The sequence below is a fragment of the Herpailurus yagouaroundi genome, unplaced genomic scaffold (assembly GCF_014898765.1).
Source record: "Herpailurus yagouaroundi ecotype Mexico unplaced genomic scaffold, PumYag 141, whole genome shotgun sequence".
In the NCBI taxonomy this organism is placed as follows: Eukaryota; Metazoa; Chordata; class Mammalia; order Carnivora; family Felidae; genus Herpailurus; species Herpailurus yagouaroundi.
This window is the reverse complement of record NW_024412396.1, coordinates 72470380-72481058: the sequence shown is the minus strand read 5'-3', so window position 1 is coordinate 72481058 and position 10679 is coordinate 72470380. Positions and strand designations below refer to the sequence as shown.

The window sequence follows — 10679 nt, the reverse complement described above, 5'->3', positions numbered from 1 at the left end:
TTTATGTGTTTGTTTATAGATTATTTCATTGATCCAATTATAAAAATTGAAACAAAATGCAGGAACATAAGAACCCAAAACAAGACCCTTGTATGTTCTTAATATCTATCTATTCCATCACCTCCAACAGGACAATAAACCAGATTCCATTTCTGTTGGACCTCAGAGTTCCAGACACGTATTCATCGTAAACGACTCATACGCCACCAGTGGTCATCATCGATCCAGTAGTGCCCCTCTTTCCTTTCATTCAGTTCTATATTGTTTATCGGCTAATTCATTAATTCACTACTAATAACTTTAAAACCCTCATTCACAAAAGCCCAAGAAAATCATGATATCCTTAATCTGTAAATAGAATCATCCTCACATCAATATATATCTTTTTAAAATTAGGCTGTTAGTCATTCATGCATTAATCAATATAATGTTTTCATAAAATTCAGTATTTGTCACTGAGCTATAGTTGGCTTTCTGTGATTCTACTACATAGAACTTTGAAATAATGCACTGAATACACTGGAAAAAAATCACTGAAACTAAGACACGAAATCTGATATTACTCACATGGTTCTCTGTGCTTCTAACACAAACATGCAACCACAGAGGTCACCGCCACAGAATATTGCTTAAATCAGCTCGAGGTGTGTCCATTTTGAGAAATGAAAAGCAGAGTTGGTGATAAAAAATAAAATAAAACAAAACATTTACTTACATTGATGCTTGCTTTCCACATTTCATTTACTCAGTCGTTCAGATATTTATGAATATTTCATAACATTGTTTTTTTTTCTTTTAACAACAACAGCACCAAAAATCCTCAAACTTGAGATGGATCAAGAACAATAAAATGGACTCTAAATTGCTAATGTCTAAATGACCCTTGGCCAAAGAAGTGACACTCTTGATCCATTTAATTCTTAACGGGTGTCAGTGTTCACAATTTTTATTAATATTTCTTGCCTAAAAACAGGTCTTGAAAGTTGGACAAGGCCTCACGTTTTTGTATTTATCTGCTGTTTCTACATCTTCAATGGTTCTATTACTGATCTATTTCTAATAATACATCTAAATCTATGAACCCAGTAAAAACATTCTTTGTACTATCCAAAAATGTGTCCTTAGGATCAAATAAACAGAGAGAAAGACTACGTATTGACCTGGACCTCATTCAGCGTCCCTAACTCATCTGCCACCAGTCATTATCACAGGTACATAAAAGACCCACTTTTTCTTCATTCATTTCGACATTTATACCAGTTACATCATTAACTCATCGATTATAGCAAAATACATCATTAACAAAAACTGAAGAATCAGCAGGTTGAATTCCCTAACTTCTATCTATAGAATAAATGCCAACATAGATTAACTCTCTCTCATCAGTCAATCTCCATGTTACGTATCATCACTTAATCGGAATGTTTCCTAGCTGTGTTTACCATTGGGCAACATCTTACTTTTTGATGCTATTTATGAATTTTTAATAACACTGTGAATACCCTAAGGGAAATGACCCACACCAAGACAAAATCTCTTGCTACTCACCTTGGCTTACCCTCCTAAGACCCAGGCCACACAACAATGTTTCTTCATCAGGGCAGAAGCTGAAATCAGCTAGAGCATCCGTTCTGAAGAGTACTGAACAGAGAACATGATAACAGATGAGACATTCTTCCACTGATCCTTGCTCTACAATCTTCATTTAGTCGGCCACTTATGAAATCATTCTTGGAGCATATTTATTTCGTTATCTTTCATAAAAGCAAACCACTTCGAACTTCCCACTGACCTACCATGTAAACGTTGCCTATTGTTTGTCCTGTCTGTATCATCCTAGCCAAAAGGGTGACAGTCACATACTGTTTATTTCTCTTTGGACTTCAGCGTTTTCAAATTATACCAATAGTAATTCTTGCCTCCCCACGTATTTTTAAAATAGGGCAAGGTTACCACAACTTATGTTATTTTCTATATATTTCCTCACTGATATTTCATCGATCCCATAATAATAGTGAAAATTCATGAAGAGAAAGACCACATCCCTTGGACCTCAGAGTTCCAGACACGTATCCTTCATCATCCACGACTCATACGCTGGCAGTTATCATCACTGATCCAGAAAAGACCACTTTCTCTTCATTCATTTCTATATTGCTTATTGATCAAGTCATTAATTATCATTTTAAAACTGTCTGATTCACCAAAACTCCAAACAGTCTTTTCCCTATTATTGCCCTAATAATGTATCTGGAACCATTCCCACATTATTATATCTGTCATATTTATTATCAGTTTTTCATAAATGCTTTAAATCAGTATAATACTTCATTTTAACCCCATATTTGTCACCAGAACACAGTTCATGGTCTTTGAGTATGTTTCATATTTTTCCATTGCTCCCGTGAATACCCTTAGACGCACCACCCAAACGAGACAAGAATTTTGATTCTACTCACACTGATCTTCCTACTCCTTCCAGAGCAATCCTAGAGCTCCTGATCAGGGAAGGATCCTTACATCAGGTGCAGCGTGCCTGTTTCTGAGGAGTTCAAGGCAGAGCAAATCATAAGAAAGGTTGAGACATTATTTCCATTGGTCTTGGCCTTTCCCTCACACGTAGTCAGACATTTGGGCAATCATTAATTTGGTGTATATATATTTTTTCCTTTAAGAAAACAAACCCACTGACCCAGACTATGAGCATTGTCTGTAACTCCTCCTGTCTGTATCACCCTTAGCTCTCCAGGTAACAGTCTTGTACAACTTGCTTCTAATCGAACTTCAGGGTTTTCAGAGTCTGATAATAGTATTTCTTGCCTAACCACATATTTTTATTTTTAATCACATATTTTTATAATTAGACAATGCTTCACTTCATTCATCATTTTTATTTAGATATTTCTAGAATATTTATAGAATCTATGTATCGAATTATAGCAATACATATAAATGCACAAACACCAAGACCAAAAACAAGATCTTAGTGTATTCCTGACACCTGTCTATTGGATGCCTTCAAATAACGGGAATGTACTAGATTAATTTTCTCTTGGACCTCAGAGTTCCACGTATTCATCGTATACGACTCATACGCCACCAGTGGTCATCATCGATCCAATATTGTCCCTCTTCTCTTTGTGATACTCTCTTTGTATTTTGATTAAATCATTGGTTTGCTAATAACTTAAAATCCTATTATTCACAAAAACTGAAATGAGCCTTTGTGTCCTTAAACTGAACACAGACTTAGTCTCACTTTTCCTTCATCATCAGTTTTCCATACATGCATTAATCAATATATTGTTTTATAAAATTCAGTATTTATCACAGAGCCACAATTGGCCTTCTGTGATTCTATATGGAATTTTCGAATAATACACTGAACGTGCTGAAAAAGAAATCACTGAAACAAAGACAAGAAATTTGCCCATTACTCACATCCATCTCTGTGCTTCTGACACACAGATGCTGTCACCAAGCTCACCAACCAGGGAGGAATGCCTGATTAGCTTGAATGTGTCCATTCTGAGAAGTACAAATCACAGTGATGACAGAAAAAAGTGATGACATTTTTATTCCCACTGATTCTTGCTTTCCACATTGAACTTACTCATTTAGGAATTTATAAATCTTTCATAATGTAGATTTTTTCTCTTAACAAAAAGGAAACCTTCAAACTTGACACTGATCCAGAATAATAAAACTGACTCTTAATTATTCATATCTATAGAATCTTTGGCAAAAGAAGAGACACCCTGGAAACATCTATTTCATAATGGGCATCAGTGTTTGCAAATTTTGTTAGTATTTCTTGCTTCACCATGTTACGTTCCTAATGAGACAATAATTTGCCTTTTCTTCTTACTCTATTATTTATATTTCCTTTAGTGGTTCTATCATTGGTCCATTCATAACAACACATCTAAACGTATTCATCCAAAATAAGAACATGATCTTTATACTTCCTAACATCTACCCATACGATCAATAGAGAAAACAGAATATTTATTGTATTGAACCTCAGGGTTCCGGACACCTACTATCCACCGTCCATGACCCGTGATCACCACTGGTTCCCTTAGAGGCCACTTTTAGTTTATTCATTTTTATATCTGTATCAATTAAGTCATACCTCCACTGGGAATAATAAAATACACCCACGATTAATAAAAACCAAAGAGGGGCGCCTGGGTGGCGCAGTCGGTTAAGCATCCGACTTCAGCCAGGTCACGATCTCACGGTCCGTGAGTTTGAGCCCCGCGTCGGGCTCTGGGCTGATGGCTCAGAGCCTGGAGCCTGTTTCCGATTCTGTATCTCCCTCTCTCTCTGCCCCTCCCCCGTTCATGCTCTGTCTCTCTCTGTCCCAAAAATAAATAAACGTTGAAAAAAAAATTTATAAAAAAAAATAAAAATAAAAATAAAAACCAAAGAACATGATACTTGAAAATCCCTAACTTCTCCCTATAGAATTATTGCCAAAATAGATACCTCTTTCATTAATAAGTAGCAATGTTACATGTTATCGATTAATCAACGTAATGTCTCAAATCATATTTATCATTGAGCCATGGTTAATTTTTCACTGTATTTATTATGTTTGAGTAACACCACGAAAGCCCTTAAACACATGACCCACACCAAGAAAAGAACTTTAACTATTACTCGCCTTGGGCTCTTTCCTAGAGAAGGGAAACATGGTGACCTTGATCACAAGAGAGGCTGAAATCACCTTGAGCTTCTATTCGGAAAAGTACCAAACAGAAGTGATAAAAAAAAATTGAGACTTTCTCTCAATTGATCCATATATTTGTTTATTGCTTCTTTCATGGTTCAATTATAATAAGAAGTGAAAATGAATGAAGAGAAAGACCACATTGTTCTTGTATTGGACCACACGTATTACTCGTCACCTGGGACTCATACACTGGCAGTTACCATCATTGATCCAGAAAAGACCACTTTCTCTTCATTTATTTCTATCCTGTTTATTAATTTATTAATTCTCTAATTATAATTATTAACCTCTATTATTGACAAACGCCGAAAAGGCTTTGATATCCCTAATATGCTTCTAGAGCCATTTTCATATCATTACATCTCAGTCACGTATCAGTTTTTCATACATGCATTAATCTAGATCATATTTCCCATAAATCTCTTATTTATCAGTAAGGATCAAGATGGCCTTCTCTGATTATATTTCAACGATTTCATGACTAAATACCCTTAGACAAACAACCCAAATCAACACAGAGAAATTTGTTTACGCTTACACTGGTCTCCAGCCTCTTAAAACAGGTGATGCAACCCTGCAGTTCGAGATCAAGGAAGAATCTTTAAATCAGGTTCCGTGTGTCTCTTCTAAGGAGTACAAAGCAAAGCAGGTGATAAAATGGTTGAGACATTCTCTCCATGGAGCTCTGCTTCAACATTCACATAGTTATTTAGGCAATCATCAATTTAGTGTATATATTTAGTCTGCTAAGAAAACAAACAACTTGGATCCTACCACTAAGACAGAATACGAACACTGTCTATATAACTTACACTGTCTACATCATCCTTACCCTAAGAGGCAACAGTCAAATGCCATTTATTTCTAATGAAACTTCAAGGTTTCCATAAAATATTAATAGTATTCCTTGCCTCACCACATATTTTTACAATTGGACAATGCTTCACGCTATTCATTTGTTTATTTATGTATTTATTGATTCTCACATTTATCCAATTATAATAATAAAACAAAAATACATGAATACCAAGACCAAAAATAAACCCTTTATTTATTCCTGAAATCTGTCCATAGGATGCCTTCAAACAATAGGAATGGCCTACACCAATTTTCTGTTGGACCTCAGAGTTCCAGACACGTATTCATCGCGAACGACTCATACGCCACCAGTGGTCATCATTGATCCAATATTGTCCCTTTTTTCCTACATAGATTCGTATTTGTTTATTGATCAAATAATTCACTAACTCACTAATTAGTGAATTCATGAATTCACTAATAATTTTTAAGCAGTACAATTTTAAAAAAGAGACTTGAAGTCTCAAATCTAAATATAGAATTAATCTCACCTCAATATAGCTCTCTCATTAATATCCTCAGCTTTTCCTATGTGCATTAATCAATGTGTTTCATACATCCCATATTTAACACTGAGATACAGCTGCCTTCCTTAATTATAGTTTACACTTTTTAATAATACAGTGAATAACCTTAAACCCACTTAAACTGAGAAAAAAACTTCAACTATTACTTACATTACTCTCCATCCTCCCTATTACACAGAGGCGAACGTATGCCCATGGAGCATCATCCCTAGGGAGTTCATTCTGAGGCGTGCAGAACAGAGCAGATGATAAGGAAAACTGGAACATAATCTGGATTGATCCTTGCTTTCTATATTTCATTTACCCAGTATTTAAGTATTTATTATTTTTTCTTTCTATATATTTTCATCTTACAAAAACTCAATCTTCAGTCTGAGGAAGAAGTAAAGCAACTGTCTATATAACCGTGCTCAAAGAGATGACCTTTTTATCTATTTATTTAATGGGCATCAGTGTTTTCAACTTTTAGTAATAATATCATCTGCCTTGCCACATGTGTTTGTCTTTGGACAATTCCTCACCCTACTCTTCCTTATATGTTTATTTATACCTGCTTGATGGTTTCTATCATTGATCCATTAATAATAACAAATCTGTAGCTATGAAAAATTACAGGAATACGATTTTACTCCTGACATCTCTCTGTGGAGAACAATTTCAACAGAAGGAACAGACCAAATTATTATGTTCTGTGTTGGACCTCAGAGTTTCAGACATATAGTTTCATTGTCCGTGACTCCTACGCCACTGGCCATCATTGGTCCACGACTGAGTCGCTTCTTACTTTATTTCTACTTTTTACAAATTAAATAATTACTTCATTGATAATTATAAAAATAATACATGGTTCACAAAAAGCCAAAAATAAGATCCTTGAATATCCCTAACATCAGTTTACAGAATCATTATCCAAATGGACTGTTAACTCTTGTCTCAATCAACCTCCATCCTGTACATTTTTTATTGATTAACACGGTGTTTCCTACCACATTTATCATGAGGCCATGGATAACTTTTTATTAATTTCGTACTCTTCCATGATACCCTGATTACCCTTAAACAAATGTCCCATTCCAAGATAGCCACTTTGACCATGTTGGCCTTCACCTCTTTCCATACTCAAAGGAAGCATGACAACCTTGATCACAGCAGAAGCTGAAATCAGTTCAAGCATCTGTTCTGAAGAGTGACAAGCAGACAAGATGACAAAAATATCGAGATATTCTCTCCATTGATTCATATATCCCCAACTCCTTGCTCGTACCATTTCGGCATTGATGACATTGTTGTGATTTTTCCCTTAATAAATCAACTGTTGAAACCATAACTGACTCAGTAACTATTCCTTTCCATTATCCACATCCTTCTTACTCAGACATAGACACATGAATCTTTTATTTTCCATTCTGACTTACATTAACATTTTACCTATTATATATTTTGGCAATGGACCATGCTTCGCCCTCTTCATATTTATTCGTTTATATGTTATTAATCCTATTTATTTTTTATAATGGTATGTTTAAACGTTCATGTACACAAAGACCAAGAACATGAACTCACTTATGCCTGACATCTCTCTAAAGGATCACTGCAAATGAGGCGGGGGGCATGGGAGGGAAGGACTGGATTTCTTCTGTACTGGACCTCAGAGTTCCAGACCTGCAGGGTTCATCATCAAAGACTCATATGTCAACACCTGCTGTCATTTATCCAGGTATGTCCCTGATTATCTTCAATCATGTCTACATAGTTTATTGATTATTTCATCAGTTCACTAATAATAATCAAACAATACCTAGGGAGGGGTCGTAAAAACTCGATATAGGTCCCTTGAATATCTCAAATATTGTCTACAGAATTCTCACTGACAATGTATACCGTTCATTAATTGACCTCAATGTTTCCTACATAGATTAATTAACATAATGCTTCACAGTAACCTCATTCTAATTATTTGCCAATGCCGGCAATCATAAATTATTTTTCATAACTTTTTAATAAGGCAGTGAAAGCCTTTTTGAAAAACCACAAAACCAAGAAAAGAGTTTTGACTATTACTCACGTTGTGATCCATGCTCTTAACACATACAGGCGAACAGGGCTCATGACTATGGTGGAAAGTCTAATTCAGCCGAGTGCGACCATTCTAAGGGGTACAAGACAGAGCGGATGATAAAAAGATTGAGACCTTGTGTTCATTCATCCCTGTGTTCCAACTTTCAGTCAGTCATTTAGGTAGGTAGTGGTTTGGGACAACATATATTTCATTTTCTATTAAGTAAACAAACCATATCAATCTTGTCCATGCCAAAGAAAATAAACACTATCACTTAACGCTTGCCATCAACTTTAGCCAAAGAGGTAACACCCTCATAGCATCTCTTTCCTAATGGATACCAGTTTTTGCAATATAATGAATTATTACTATATTATAGTAATTTTTGCCTCGCCACATATTTTCATAACTGGACAAGGCTTCATATTCTTCATTTAAATCTGTTTACACATTTGTGTATTAATCATTTCATTGATCCAATGATGAAAATTCATGGACATAATGACCAAAACCACGATCTTTATATATTCCTGATCTTTGCCTCTAGACAGCATAAAATGGGGACAATGAACTAGATTTCATCTGTTTTGGACCTCAGAGTTCCAGACACGTATTCATCGTATACGACTCATACGCCACCAGTGGTCATCATCGATCCAATATTGCCCCTGTTTGTCACCATTTGTTTCTACATTATTTATTTATAAATTCATAATTCAGTAATCACAATTTTAAAAATACTTATTCGCAGAAACCCACAAAGAGCCTAGAAATCCCTAGGATCTATTTAGAATCATTCTCGTGTCAATATCACTTTCATTAATTATCCTCAATTTTTATTATATTCAGTAATCAATATAATGCTTCATACTAATCCCATTTCTCTCAGTGGGCTATTTGGATTTCATCAGTTATACTCTGCAGTTTTCAATAATGCACTGAACACCCTGAAACAAAGACTGAAACTTTGACTATTACTCACATGGTCTCCATGTTCCTAACACATGAATGCAACCCGAGATCACGTGATCGTGGAAGAATCCTTAAATCTCGACGGGTCCCATTCTAAGGAGTGCAAAGTAGAGCAGAAAACAAAAAATTTCAGGTCCTATCTCCACTGATTATTCTCTAACGCATTTCATTTATTCATTTGGACGCTCATTAATTTTTCATAATGAGGTATTTGTTTTAGCTAAAGAAAAGCTTCAACTTGACACTGACCAAGAACAATACAAATGCCTCTTATTTGTCAGTGCCTATATAATTCTTAAGTAAAAAAGGCAAAAATGCTTATTCTTTTTATTGCTTAAAGAGCAGGAATGTTTTCAGTTTTATTAGCAAGACTTCCGTGTCACCACATATATTCCTCGCTGGACAGTGTTTCACCTTATTTATCTATATTTTACATTTTTACTGGTTTGGTTGTTGGTTTATTTATAATAATCAATTTAAACATATGAATCTAAAATAAGAAGATGCGCTTGGTGGAATGACTGGGTGGCTCAGTCGGTTAAGCGTTCGACTTTGGCTCAGGTCATGATCTCACGGTTCATGGGGTCGAGCCCCATGTTGGGCTCTGTGCTGACAGCAGGCTCCAGCCTGCTTGGGATTCTCCCTCTCTCTCTGCCCCCATCCCCTACACTCTCTCTCTCTCAAAATAAATAAAATAATCTTTAAAGAAAAGAATATGAGCTTTGCATATTTCTACATTGACCCATGGATCGTTTACAACAGAAGATAGGCTACATCTTATTTTATGTGGACTCAGAGTTACAGACAGGTAACACTCACGTGTACAATTCCTACCCCACCAGTCATCACCACTGGTCTATGTTTGGACCTTTTTCTCTTCATTTGTCTCTACACTTGTGATGATTAAATTGCTAATACCTTGATAATAAAAATAAATACGCAATTCATAAAATCACAGAAAAAGACCCTTGAATAAACCTAACTAACTTCTATCTGTAGAATCATATAACACATAGATTATATCTTTCACTAATCAACCTCAGAGTTGCACAGTATCAATGAACGAACATTAATACTCCACATCACATTTGTCATTGGGCCATAGTTAATTTTTTTATGATATTTATTACTTTTTGATAATACTGTGAATGCTCTTAAATCACCCACACCAAGGTAAGATCTTTGACAATTATTCACCTTGGTGTCTCTTCTAACACAAAGGTAACATAACAGTCTTAATCACCATGGATACTAAAATCAGCTCAATGAATTAACTCTGAAGATATGATTAAGTATGAGACAAGCAGACAATGTGATAAAAGATTGAGTTATTGTCTCCATAGTTTCCACCATTCATTTACATAGTCATTTGAGCATGTATTAGTTTTTGGTAATATTTATTTCTTTTTCTCCTTAATAAAATAAACTTCAAACTAATACCTGACTGAGAGACATACTGATTATTACCTATCACTGTCTAAATCACCCTTAGTCAAATACATAATATACACAGTCCTTTTTTATC

At 35.2% G+C, this 10679-nt stretch overlaps 2 long non-coding RNA genes, 6 other non-coding genes and 2 pseudogenes across 20 annotated transcripts in view; all 10 read right to left on the bottom strand.

Annotated features, from left to right (window-relative positions):
• Positions 1 to 4177, bottom strand: part of LOC121032291 (uncharacterized) — a 49409-nt gene extending 45232 nt beyond the window's left edge. For 10 of the 11 annotated variants that reach the window (XR_005791187.1, XR_005791188.1, XR_005791189.1 and 7 more), the window contains exons 1-3: positions 3442 to 4177; positions 2460 to 2542; positions 568 to 1641 (exon numbers count right to left, since the gene is read on the bottom strand). This is a non-coding gene — a long non-coding RNA (uncharacterized LOC121032291). The remainder of the gene's footprint in view (positions 1 to 567; positions 1642 to 2459; positions 2543 to 3441) is intronic. The other variant, XR_005791191.1, reaches the window with a different exon arrangement.
• Positions 156 to 227, bottom strand: LOC121032461 (small nucleolar RNA SNORD113/SNORD114 family). The gene has a single exon (XR_005791288.1). It is a non-coding gene; the product is annotated as a small nucleolar RNA SNORD113/SNORD114 family (small nucleolar RNA).
• LOC121032477 (small nucleolar RNA SNORD113/SNORD114 family) lies at positions 2047 to 2121 on the bottom strand. Its single transcript, XR_005791304.1, has one exon. It is a non-coding gene; the product is annotated as a small nucleolar RNA SNORD113/SNORD114 family (small nucleolar RNA).
• On the bottom strand, positions 3053 to 3120 carry LOC121032475 (uncharacterized; annotated as a pseudogene).
• A 1676-nt stretch (positions 4178 to 5853) lies between the features above and the next one.
• Positions 5854 to 5925, bottom strand: LOC121032463 (small nucleolar RNA SNORD113/SNORD114 family). Its single transcript, XR_005791290.1, has one exon. It is a non-coding gene; the product is annotated as a small nucleolar RNA SNORD113/SNORD114 family (small nucleolar RNA).
• A 348-nt stretch (positions 5926 to 6273) lies between these two features.
• LOC121032290 (uncharacterized) overlaps positions 6274 to 10679 on the bottom strand; it is an 88202-nt gene continuing 83796 nt past the window's right edge. For all 3 annotated transcript variants that reach the window (XR_005791185.1, XR_005791184.1, XR_005791183.1), the window contains 3 exons: positions 9165 to 9247; positions 8189 to 8272; positions 6274 to 6345 (listed from right to left, as the gene is read on the bottom strand). This is a non-coding gene — a long non-coding RNA (uncharacterized LOC121032290). The remainder of the gene's footprint in view (positions 6346 to 8188; positions 8273 to 9164; positions 9248 to 10679) is intronic.
• On the bottom strand, positions 6818 to 6888 carry LOC121032491 (uncharacterized; annotated as a pseudogene).
• Positions 7765 to 7839, bottom strand: LOC121032504 (small nucleolar RNA SNORD113/SNORD114 family). The gene has a single exon (XR_005791327.1). It is a non-coding gene; the product is annotated as a small nucleolar RNA SNORD113/SNORD114 family (small nucleolar RNA).
• Positions 8770 to 8841, bottom strand: LOC121032457 (small nucleolar RNA SNORD113/SNORD114 family). Its single transcript, XR_005791285.1, has one exon. It is a non-coding gene; the product is annotated as a small nucleolar RNA SNORD113/SNORD114 family (small nucleolar RNA).
• LOC121032509 (small nucleolar RNA SNORD113/SNORD114 family) lies at positions 9941 to 10013 on the bottom strand. Its single transcript, XR_005791332.1, has one exon. It is a non-coding gene; the product is annotated as a small nucleolar RNA SNORD113/SNORD114 family (small nucleolar RNA).